Source organism: Clytia hemisphaerica, unplaced genomic scaffold, assembly GCF_902728285.1.
Source record: "Clytia hemisphaerica strain Z4C2 unplaced genomic scaffold, Clytia hemisphaerica genome assembly, whole genome shotgun sequence".
Lineage (NCBI taxonomy): Eukaryota > Metazoa > Cnidaria > Hydrozoa > Leptothecata > Clytiidae > Clytia > Clytia hemisphaerica.
Window position 1 is genome coordinate 95,014 of NW_027104568.1, and position 12,721 is coordinate 107,734.

At 36.6% G+C, this 12,721-nt stretch overlaps 1 long non-coding RNA gene across 1 annotated transcript; it reads right to left on the minus strand.

Moving 5' to 3' along the window:
• Positions 1-9,975: 9,975 nt before the first annotated feature.
• On the minus strand, positions 9,976-12,024 carry LOC136823419 (uncharacterized). Its single transcript, XR_010849024.1, has 2 exons — positions 11,980-12,024; positions 9,976-10,215 (listed from the first exon to the last, which is right to left on the minus strand). It is a non-coding gene; the product is annotated as an uncharacterized lncRNA (long non-coding RNA).
• Positions 12,025-12,721: the final 697 nt, after the last annotated feature.

Sequence of the window (12,721 nt, forward strand, 5' to 3'; positions counted from 1 at the left end):
TTTTTAGTATTAAGCGAAAAGATGTTTCAGCTCGAAAAATCCTTTTCCGGGGTGTCTACAGAATTGTTCTCATTAGTTGCAAGGTTTTAAGTTTTGTAGGGTCAAATTTTAGGCATTTTTCACGGTTTTCGGTTCATTTATTGAGTATCTTTAAGGTTTCTCGGGGCTCCATTTGATTTTGACTGGTAGTACAATACTCTTGAACGAGGTGTGTATAAAAGATTATTTCGTAGTATTCTCGAGATTACGAGAGAAACGAGAGAAGCAAGAACGCAATTTTTTTGGAAATATTGCTTGTATAGAAAGAGACTTCGGGAAAACACAAATCGAACCACAAGACAAAATGCTCTTTTTCAAGGTTTTCAAGGAATTCCTTTAGATCATGTACACTTTTCAAGGTTGTTTGGTCTATTTTAAATTTTCTTCACAAGCTTTTCAAGGTTTTCAAGGTCCTGTAGTCACTCTCTTTTCAATAATTTGAAGCAAATGTTAAATTTTTGGTGGTGATGATGATACATCATTTTAACACCTTTTGTACTTTTACTCACATTGAGTACATTTTATGACTTTTTTGTAAGCAAAAAAGTTGTTCAGCATGAAAAACCCTTTCCAACGGTATATAATATGTCCATGTTCAGAGACATCAAAATTTCAAAAAGATACAAAATCCGCCAATTTGAAATTTCCACCATTATGGAAAATGCCCAAGGTGTGAAAAGTGTCACTCGATGGTTTTTCACTCCTAAGGACCTAACGAACACATTTCAATCAAAAAATTTCATGTGTACGCAAATTTTGGGTTCCCTAAATTAAGCCTGAAATTCCCCTGGACCATTAGGCAGAAATTCGTTCAAAAACATAAACTTTTTGGTCAAAAAGCATCAACAGAGAGATCAATTTTTTGATTTTTTCATCATTTTACATTTTACATAATGGAGAATAAATTTTAGAGATACGAAGGCATGCAGTTTCCAAACTAAAGGGAATAGGTTTGGTAAAAGTCAATTTTGGTTAAAAAAAACGGCTAAAATCGATTTTGTGGTCAAAAAAAAAAACACCAAAGGAGGAGAGCAAAAAGCCAAATAATTGTTTTTTTTGACAGCAGTTTTCGTTTTTTGGTCATGGTAAGATATAGTTTCTCTTCCGTCAAAACTATTAAAAGGGTCATTTTGAAAAACCGGATTTCAGTTGTCCAGCAGACTTGTTTTAGCAGTATATTTTTGTAAAAAACGCTGATTTTTGCAAAAAAACCTCCAAGAAGGAGTGCAAAAAATGTTTTTTTTGTTTTTTTTTTTTTTTTTTTTTTGAAAAATTTTTTGAATTTTTTGCTAAAAGGCAATTCTATTGGTAGCAATTTTCAAAAAAAATTAAATTCTAAAAACCTTTGCTTTGCTGACAGTCAGCATTTTTCTAAAACAGGTAAAATCGAAAAAACACCACGGAGGAGTGCAAACTCCAGCCTTGTTTTCAAAATCGTCCAGGATAGACTTTTTAAGACCTGGGTTTCCATAATCAGCATAAAATTTCCGTTCCAACGGTATATAACAACCCCATTCTTTTTTAGGGTTAAGCAAAAATGCCATTTTTGGATTCTGCTCCCCGACTATTTGCTGTGTAGGAGATTATCGGCTCTTTTGTTAAGCAGATACAAAGACAGTGAACTTAGGTCTTCTTTTGAGTACAATATTAGTTGGTTCCAATTTAATATCGATTGGTATTTTATGGACTTTAAGCCATAGTTCAAGGTTTTAGCTTTAGGACGTTCTAGGAGCTCCAGGTTCATGTTTCTTATTTGATATGCATGAGAAAAGACTTTGAAATCAAAGGACTCCTGTAGTGCTTGTGGAGAGATTTTGTTAATAGTTTGGTGTACAAGTTTGATGTTACACTTGAACACAGTTTGAGCGATTGTAGGTATACCAGTGTTTTCAAAGAGTTGAGAGCTTTCAGCGTCAAAGTTAGAAAAAGTAAGGGTGCGAAGATATCGTCGGCCAATTCTTGAGTTTTGAGTCAATACTTGGCCCCAGACAATGCTTGCGTATGACATAATGTGAATGGAAAAGAGCATAGTAAAGAGTTTTTATGACAGAAACAGGAACAAAATAACGAAGCTTAGCAAGTATACCATTTGCCCTGCCAAGTGTTTTTTGCTAGAAGGTCAAAATGAGAGTTCCAGGTTAGAAATTCATCGAGAAATAGCCCAAGGTATTTATGCAAGTTGAAAGTTTAAGTTCGAAGTCATCGAGCTTTAACTTTATTGAATAGGGAACGGGCTTATGTCTGCTACGGAAGAGCAACACTTCTGTTTTCAATACATTGTGTGATTTTATTCGCTCGGAGCCAAGAGGAGAGTCGTGGAAGGTCAGAATTGGCTTTGGTTTCTAGAGACTGAAGGTCAGAATCAGAGGAGAGGAGGATGATACCTGTGTATCATCAGCAAAAAGATTCGTTTGACTATTTTGAAGAACATAATGAAGATCATTGATATAAAGTCTGTCTCAAAATAATTTGCAGCTGAGACAAAAATGGTCTCTAACTTTTGATAGAATTCGAATCAAGTTGCGATTTTTTGCTCGTTAAAAATATATTTGTGAGTGGAATATTATCAAGTAAAAAATTTGGGAAAAAAAAAGACAAATGAAAATGAAAAATGAAGAAGAAAAAAATCAACTTCTTGTAGAAATGTGAGTATAATTACCATTTTCACAGGAGTGATTCTTCAATTTTTTTAGATCATCATTACTGTGAATCAAAAGTTATCAAACAAAGTTTATTGGTGGTTGACTCTTTAAGTAGTAAAAAACGACAAAAAAGCACCAATAAACTATCGGGATAGAAGTTAAAGGTACGTGGTGGTGCACACAATGCCAGGGGATATCAATCGAATTTATTTGATTGCTGAACAGATCAAAGTGAATCGAAGCTAATCGAATGATTGAAATTGGATTATCCGAATCGATTGAACCTTGAAAAACCTGCTTTTCTTCCTGTAGCGCATAGTTCAATCAATTTCCCGTTAACTGTAAATTTCTTTACATGTCTAATAAATATTCAATGGGGTTGGTTGTGCTTTCTATCTAAAGATAAGCTCAATAATGTAATGAAGCCCTGATTATACTGCAAAATTAGTTTCATGACAAAAGATTTTTATTCATTCGTTGTCTTTTAGACAAGTGGCTTAGGAACCACTGGATGAACCCATAATTGAGAATGTTCTCAGGTAGACATGACCCTTAATTGTAAACTTGACTAAAACACGGCAGGAATATAGTTTTTTCTCCATCACATTCCATCGAAGCGCTCAGAATTATGCACCCAACTGTATCCACCGAGATTATATATGCAAATATATATATCACTATATCAGTGACCCGGTCAGCTCCACTCGATGGATAACCCAATGAAAGAAATTACATAGGACCCAAATCAAACAAAGATCTTATTTATGGTCTTACCCCGGTCAACAATTGTTAATTTTTTTTGAGAATTTTTGGAATATTACTTGAAAGTCAATTTTTCCCTACCCGACAAAGTTAAAAGTTATCACTTAGTGATTTTTGGAGATCCTATAGTCAGACCCAGTGGGTTTCAAAACTTCACTGGGTCACTGAGAAAGGGGTGTTCTATTATATGAAATATAAAAATGTACGTCTATGTGTGTCAGTAAATGTCCAGGACAGTGTATATCATCCGTTTATGTTCACATATACCAGCGGCTTTACAATAAGCCAAACAAGAGTATCATCAAATTTTACAGTTGCGTTTGATTCCCAGTTCAGTGAAATCGGAGAGGTCATGTCGCAGTTGTTGGTGAAATTTACCCAATGGAGAGAAAATAAAAACTCTAATCAGGGAAAGAGAACGATCTATATCGAGTAATTCAGTCATTTTTAAGGGTTGGGATTGTCAATCAGTCCATCACAAAATGCCATATAAACAAAGCTCAATATCCTTACAAAAGTTGTCTTTTTTATTTCCCAAACATTTGTCTTAAGCGTTCACTTCCACAATAATTTATGTAATTGCAATTTTGGTCAGTCCACAGTCAAGTTCAACATAATATATACGCGTGTTTTTATTCACGTGACCGAAGTGTCTACTAAAACAATCCGGGGGTAAGTGACAAAGCCACACAGCAGATTATTCGTAAAGTAAAGAAATATCTTTTGGCATTGACAATCAAATATGATATATTACATTATAGTGGGGTCGTTGAGCATAATTTACGGGAAAACAATATGATCTAGCTGAAACTTTCTCCAGACCTTCTCTATAGGATGGTTATACCTCAGGAAAAATTCCCCTAAAATCCCACTGGTGGAACATCCCTTTTTTGGGAGATTTCTTTTTTCCCCAGGCAAAACCCTAAGGGCGAAATTTTTTGAAAATTTCAAACTCATTTTCAGACATTATCAAGTATACCATTCGAAAGCTCTCGAAAAACTATATAGAAGACTTTTAAACGGGTATAGCCGATTTCATTACCTAACTCAAGATAATTCACGCAGAAGATGCTATTTATGGTCAATTTTGACCAAAGTGTGGCGAAAACTGGAACTTACGCATGTTCCACCAGTGGGATTTTAGGGGAATTTTTCCTGAGGTATAAGCATCCTATAGAGAAGGTCTGGAGAAAGTTTCAGCTAGATCTTATTTTTTTCCTACAAACAGCCTGTATTTTTGTAACACGACCACACTATTATGTTTCCCTGACCCCCCAAATAACTGCTATGAAAAAAAATCTATGTTTACAAACATTCTCTCTTCAAGTTGAACGATAAACTACTGTATATTGCAAGAACTCTCGAAACAAAACATCTAACAAGATGACTAAAATGTCAAGATGTCAATTAATGTGGTAAAAAAGTGTGATTTGTAAAAATAATTATCTCTATTATTCTGAATCCGTTGCTTGTGTGTTTAAATTAAAACGTTAACAATTTTGTAATAAAAAATTATGTTTTGTATAAGAAGCAATTAATGTTTTGGTTCAATTGGTTCAGTGTATCAAATATTTCAGTTTAGTTGAGACTTTGGTATCTTTATTGCGCCACAATCTTTGAAAGACCCCATCGGATTTAGACTGGGCTGTTGGATTTAGGACCACTCACGGTATAGACCTAAACTGGTATATCAAAATTACGGGATTTTGAGTACGGGCCGATTTTACTTTTGTTTTGAGTGATTTCATTTTCGATTTCAAGCCAACATCTTAGCAACAGGGTGCTCGCCCATAGTTACAGGGGTTTGTGCAAAAAACTAAACATAGAAAATTTTCCAAATCCCCCATTTCGATTAAAGCGATGAAAAATGAAACTTTTCTATGTTTCACTTTTTGCACCCATTCAAGGCAAGGCACTGAGAGGCCATGGGTGCCAAAATTAAGGTCCGTTTGAAAGCAGCAACTTCATTGCGCTGGGAAGCAATCAGTAGAAGAGACCACTTTCATTTTTGTTGTAAATTTCGATAAAAACTTCTCTCAGGGATTGCTTGTCAATGTACATACATACGAGTTGTGTCCAGTCAGGGCCTCATTTGTCTTTTATAACATTAGTTCGGATAGAATAAAAACATACCTGATCAACACAACCAAACCTTCTGTCTTGTGTTTACTCTTTCCTTCCCAACAACTTTCGTTTTTGGTTATGCAGGTTTTAAAATATACAAGTAATGAACCTCTTATAGCTTTATCTTAAAAAATCTGGTTGAAAACCTTCTGTCAGGTTTCAATCTGTACGTTTTTTATCCACATGGTGAACCGGTTTCCCTGATTTCCTGATAATTAAAAGTAGGAATTTTCCTGTGGGCGCGATTGGGCGTACCGCCATTGCAAAATATTTTTTGTGAAAATTTACCGTATTCTAACGCTAATATAATCTACAGTAGATATAGGAAACAAAAATCAAATTTGATTCTTTTTTTGTTCGTATTTCTAAATTTCATGATAAAAAGAACTATTTACAAATCATTTTCTTTAACGAGCGTTGAATCGACATTGAAATATTTAATGATGTCATAATCAATGTTGTGCATATTTTGTCAACATTCTTTTCATTGGATAAATACCACTAAAATATACAAGAGAAGTAAACATATTGATGAAAAAGTTCAACACTTTTTGACAAGAAGCTTTGCAGATGACACAAGACTCAAAGGCATAGAAATTGTTGAGCAAAAACTTCAAGGACACCTAAATTCAGTCTATGTTATTGTCAGATGATAATAACATGGAGTTTAATGCTGTCAAGTTTGAGCTGCTGAGATATGGCCCAAACACTGAAGTTAAAGCTGAAACACACTACACAAGCAGTAGCAACACTGAAATCAAAGAATATGAATATGTCAAAGACCTTGGAGTACTGATGTCCAATGATTGTAAATTCAAACACCACATCAACAATGTTGTTATCAATGCTTGTAAAACCTCATCCTGGATCCTGAGAACTTTCAGAACAAGAGCAGCTACACCTATGCTCACTCTCTGGAAATCTCTTGTTCTTCCAAAACTCGAATATTGTTCTCAACTCTGGAACCCATGGCTAAAATGTGATATACAAAGTCTTGAAATGGTCCAGTGGAGCTTCATTCGAAAAATCATACTGGTCAAGATTGAAGGCATTTAAGCTTTATTCGCTAGAAAGAAGACGTGAAAGATACATGATCATCTACACGTGGAAGATCCTTGAAAACCTTGTGCCTAATATCAACCAGTCAGACGAATTACGATCTGTTTTCCAACCTAGACTTGGTAGATTGTGCTTTGTGAAAGCCCGAATCACAGGAACATCAGTTGCCCTACAGTCAATCCGACATAAATTCTTATCAACTTGTGGGCCAATCTTGTTCAACTCCCTCCCTAAAGAATTGAGGAATTTAAGTGGATGCCACTGTGCTAGAATTCAAAAAGAAGCTAGACAAGTTCCTTGTTTCTGTTCCGGATGAACCTTCTGTTCCAGGTGCAACAACAAATGCTGCATCCAACTCGATCAAACATCAAATCAATAATAGATGGAAGATCATCTAAAGCACTTCCAAGTATTCCAAGTAAGTAAGTAAATTTATCGCCCACGAGCACAGCTTAGCTAAGCCCACCTCTCTTATTCATTAGCTAATTGAAGCGGGCAAAAGATTACTGCGCGGCCTGATAGCGGACAAAGGTTTTTTGAAGATATTTTCAGTCATAAACCAAGGTAGAACAAACTAAACATATAAAGGGGGTATTTTTTATATGATGATCGGTATTTTTTTTGAATTCTATGTTTAGATTTTTCTACCCAGCCCCGTTGCTATGTACGCCCGCCCTGTTGCTAAGACCTTGCTTGAAATTGAAAGCAAAACCAAAATAATTTAGGGCACACTGCAGTCATCTACAGGATACATTTCAACAACAAGGATGAGAGTTACCTGAATCAAGTTCGCAAGAACATAAAAATAGACAGCCAACAAATATTCTGCACAAATCAGCGGCTCCGGAATTCTTGGACCTTATCTCAGCAATGCAGGACATCATCGATTCAATCGAAGGAAATACCCCCGATATTTATCTATGTGGTGATTTCAATATACCCCACACCAAAAAAAATGACTCTTACATACCATCAATTAGTTGCAACAAACAACTTCTAGATGTTTTAAACAATTTTACTTCAATTTTAAACTTGAACCAGATGATCCATAAGCCTACTCATTCTAATGGCAATATTTTAGACTTCTTACTGACTAATAACTCTGATTCAATCTTCATACCTATGCACACCAACTGCTCTCTCAGATCACTTCATCATTGATGTTACAAGCCATCTGAACTTTTCCATGACTGAAAACAACTATAGTAATAACAATAATAAAAATTTAATCAGTGCACTGATTGATAGTTTCAACTTCTATTATGATCAAATTAATTGGGCTATCATCAATGAAAATTTCAAAGACACTGACTGGCACAAAATTTTGAACCCACTTGATTCAGACCCTGACGCCCAATATGATGCTTTTATCAAACAATGCATATTCATTATATCTTCAAATAATGTACCTCTTCAAAAATATTTTCATCCAAGAGGAAACGCAAGCCAAGAGACAGGCGGATTTTAAAGGAGATCTAGCGGCAAAAATTTTGCTACATTTTTTTGGAATTACCTAGAGAATGGAAACAATATTGACGTTATCTATTTAGACTTCAGTAAAGCTTTTGATAGAGTAGACCATACCATTTTGTTACACAAGCTTCAGAAAAATGGCATAATCGGTAAACTACTTGAATGGATCAGATCCTTTTTGACTCATCAAACACAGAGAGTTTCAGTAAACTTGTCCTCAGAAACAGATGTTATTTCAGGTGTGCCGCAAGGATCTGTGCTGGGACCACTATTGTTCCTGATCATGATTCAAGATATCGATAACAGCATCCTTCATTCTATTTTGGCATCGTTTGCTGACAACACTCGTTTGATGAAAGAAATATCCAAACTGGAGGATGTTTATCATCTACAAAATGATCTAGACACGTCTATAAGTGGACAGAAGACAACAACATGCAGCTGAATGGTCTTAAATTTGAGCACCTTGCCTACGGGAAAAACGACGCTCTGAAGCAAAGTTCTCGCTATTTTTCTGACACAGCAACGTTAATCGAAAATAATAACGAAGTTAAAGACCTTGGAGTCACCCTAGACACTCAGTTGACTTATGAGAAACATATCCAAGAACAAATCAAAAAAGTAAAAATATAAGTGCATAACTTTATGGAGTGCACTAGCAATCCCTCATTTGGACTACTGCTCTCAACTCTGGTCTCCCTGAAAGCGTGGTCTTGTCCAGCAACTGGAAGAAGTTCAGAAATCATTCTTACATGTAATTCCATCCCTCAGACATCTCAATTATTGGGAAAAACTCAAATCATTAAAACTGTATAGCCTTGAAAGACGGAGAGAGCGGTATCAAATAATTTATACCTGGAATGTCATTGAAGGCAACGTCCCGAATTTTGATTATATGACAAAAGTAAAGGAGGCATTTCCTGCCATATAAATCAGAGATTGGGGAGAATTTGCAATCTAAAAGCTGTCAATATCAAACACAAAAATATCTGGAGGGGAAGTCTTTCCCAAGAAGGCCCTCGATTATTCAACACCCTTCCCAGACCAATAAGAGATTTGTCAAACTGCCCCAAAGAAGTATTCAAAAAACACTTAGACACCTTCCTCACAACTGTTCCGGACGAACCTCTGCTTGCCCACTATTTTAACCTTACTTAGGCAAGCTGACTCCAACAGCCTCAAGGAAATGTCGAAGCATCGGACTCAACGAGTTGGACGAGCTGTTCAAGCCAAAGCCAAAAAGAGGTACAAAGAGGTACAAGACAATATTAATTAAAACTTGAAAGTTGGAAACAAAATAAAACGTGCAGCAGCCAAAATCAACCAACCAAAATTTGTCATTCAATTCCCGAGACAGCGCTTCGATTTTTAAGGCCTTGTCTATATGCTAAAGTAAAAACAATTACGCACATGTAAATGGGTCATTGTTTGAGGTCCGGCAAAATTTCCGGGAGATAGCCTATCCGGCAGTGCGCAGATCTAGGTGGGTTCCACCTCCCCCGTAGATCTTTTTCTTGGGAAGTTGATCTTCAAATTAGTTTTCAAGGTTGGCTTGGCTCAAATTTTCTCATCTATGGCTCAAATTTTAGGCAATTTCTCAAAGTTTTTGAAAATGTTAATTTCATTAAAAAGCACTGGGTTATTTTTTCATGAATCCCTTTAGAAGTTTTGCGGTGCATTTTCTTGCTTGAGAGTCAAGTAAACGATATAGTGCTTTCGCAGCATTAATCTTTGATACGCAATTTGGCGGGACGCTAGTGTGACTAAGTGGGCGGAAAAATAAAAACGCCTTTGTTTTGAACGCCCCACTGCAAACATCTCGGGATTCTGGGACTTCTTTTGAGACGAGGGCTAGACATGAAAACAAAGAGCTAAGTAGAATGGTAGAATCGACTTTTTCAAACTTTAAATACAGTGTAAAGTATTTTTGTAATCAAACATTATATTTAGCAAATATATATTGAAAAGTAATATTTCGTTATAAGCAAAGATAACTTGCTCGGAAATAATAAGTCTTCATTCTTCGACCCCCGGATTTTTCATCGCATAATTTCTACGGGAAATTGAAAGTAATTTCATTCGGCTTGTGATGTTGGAGAGCTTGGATGTTGGGAAGCTGCAGGAAAAAAGGTAAACAAATTATAGTCTTTTTTCTGAAAGAAAAATTAACATTAGTCTAGGCTGTCATTTATTACAACTCTGTATCTATTTTGCTGACCAGAAGGGCTATCTTTTCGAGGGGTACTTTTGCGTCTCTAAAACATTTTTAGAAGTGCAGTCTCGTCACAAAAAAACTCGGAAGTGCCCAGTGTCTTGTGAGCCTTCTGGGCCATGACCCTAGACAGTTCTAGTTCACAAATTTTATAAGAACTGGAAGTGCGTGGTGAGCCTTATAGGGGCCATCGTAGATTTCGACAGACGATTCGTGATTCGAATAAAAATGTTCGATCGTTCGACGAATATCGTTTGATTTTATTAAGGCACTGTTTACACTAAAATAACTAGAAGGAAAACAAAAGAGCGATGCGCAGGGACGCAGCGGCGGGTGTTGTGCCACCGTGGATTATGTAATGTGTTTGGGGCATTAAAAGGCTCTTATGACCCTGTCTCTATAGCGGCTTTATTGCGAAGCGAATTTATGAGCGAAGCAGTTTTGCTATATTGTGCACGTACCTTTAACTTCTATCCCAAGCGAAAATTTGCTATAAAATTTGCTATATAAATCACATCTTCAAACCGATGATTTTATCAAAATGACCTTGAAGGGTTTGGCTTAAAGCCACAAAAATCTTCTCGGTTTGGTAGCTAGGACTGCGAAAAATCCCGTTTTAAAATGGTGTACCCTAGCAGTGAACAGCAACAAAATTACCGGAAGCCGAAACACGGACTTAGAATCTGAAGTTGATCAAATTGCCGCGCGGGCGTGCGGCACGCATCTAAGCAATCTAAGCAGTGGTTCTTCGGTTTTTAATGTTTATTTTGCGGTTAAATGGAAAAAAAATAGTTTGAACGGTGACAGAAAGGATCTTCATCATCCCTTGACTTTTAACAGCAAGTATCAAGTATCAAATAAGGTCAATCAATTAGAGGTTTTTGCAAGTCGCGCGGGTGGGAGGAGTGCTCTTTTAGTGAACGAAACTTACCTTGCAAAACCAAGTGGATATTCTATGATAAAGAAGTACAACGGAGGTAATCAAATTTGTCAAGAAATAAATCAAAACTGCCAAAGAACCAACAAGCCATCTTTGTACATTTTTGTTTTTGTTTTTTATTTTTATGTTTTGTTATGATTTCGACAAACGATTTGTGATTCGAATAAAAATGTTCGATCGTTCGACGAATATCGTTCGATTTTATTAAGGCACCATTTACACTAGAATAACTAGAAGGAAAACAAAAGAGCGATGGGCGGGCAGCGGCGGGTGTTGTGCCGCCGTGGATTATGTAGTGTGTTTGGGGCATTTAAGGCTCCTACGACCCTGTCTCTATAGCGGCTTTATTAGAAGAGGGAAGAGTCTCTTATTTTGCTAGCAACTTGCGAATTGAGGTGGAGTCTGGATCGCTTCGCAACCCTTATACAATACGGCTAGTTAGAAGAGGGATTTTTAGAGAGTCTCTTATTTTGCTAGCAACTTGCAAATTGAGGTGGAGTCTGGATCGCTTCGCAACCCTTATTTTATACCATACGGCTAGTTGATTACTTTAACTTCGGCGATCATCACAATCAAACTTAGATTAGTACCGTCTCTGTGTTATCAAACTGCTTCTCTCATAAATTCGCTTTGCAATAAAGAGTAGCTAGGTTGAAAAAAGATATGCATGTTAGCCTTCACTGATGTTTAATGCTACTTTAGATAAAAAGAAGAACAACTACCTTTACCTTCTTTATACTGCATCGCATGCGAGTCGTAGTTTGCACAGTCGGATCATACTTTAACCAATGTATATTCTGTAAAATTTGTGGAGAATACTAAGGCTAAGACCGACTGAACATTTCACAGCAAAGTCTGCCATTTTTGATAATGATGTCGTTGTGAGGTCCGGTTGAAGTCTTCCGGAGTTTGTCCGGTGTTTTGGACAGTGAACCGCATCGTTACTTACATGTACGATCATGTAACAATCCAATAGTCCCCCTAACAACCAGAAGCGCCAAAACCGCAAAATATTGTAAAAATGTGGCTTTACCGCAGCAATATCCGAGTTTTTGCGATGCTGGCGCTTTCGGATTGTTTAAGGGAGCTATTGGATTGTTACAGGTAAGTACGATTACCTTATAAGGTCATAGCCAATTAACGATGTGTATAATGGGAAATCACAGCTTTGAGCGCGTGCGTATAAAAAGGAAGTAACATTTTCCGATTGGCTTTTCAAATTCTTAAGAAATGAAAGTTGCTGGAGAGAGTTTGGATGTTTTGAAATGTTTTGATGTCTTTTAAACCACATGTTCTTTCTTAAGGGGGGGATGACCATTGAGTTTTAAGCCCGAAGGGCAAGAGGCGAGACTCTTGGATGGGAAATGAAACAAATTATTTCCCATCCAGAACAACAACTGCACGTAGTTTTTCAGTCTGGGCCAGACCCGATCAATCGAACTCCATCGAACGATTAAAGTTAGATTAAAA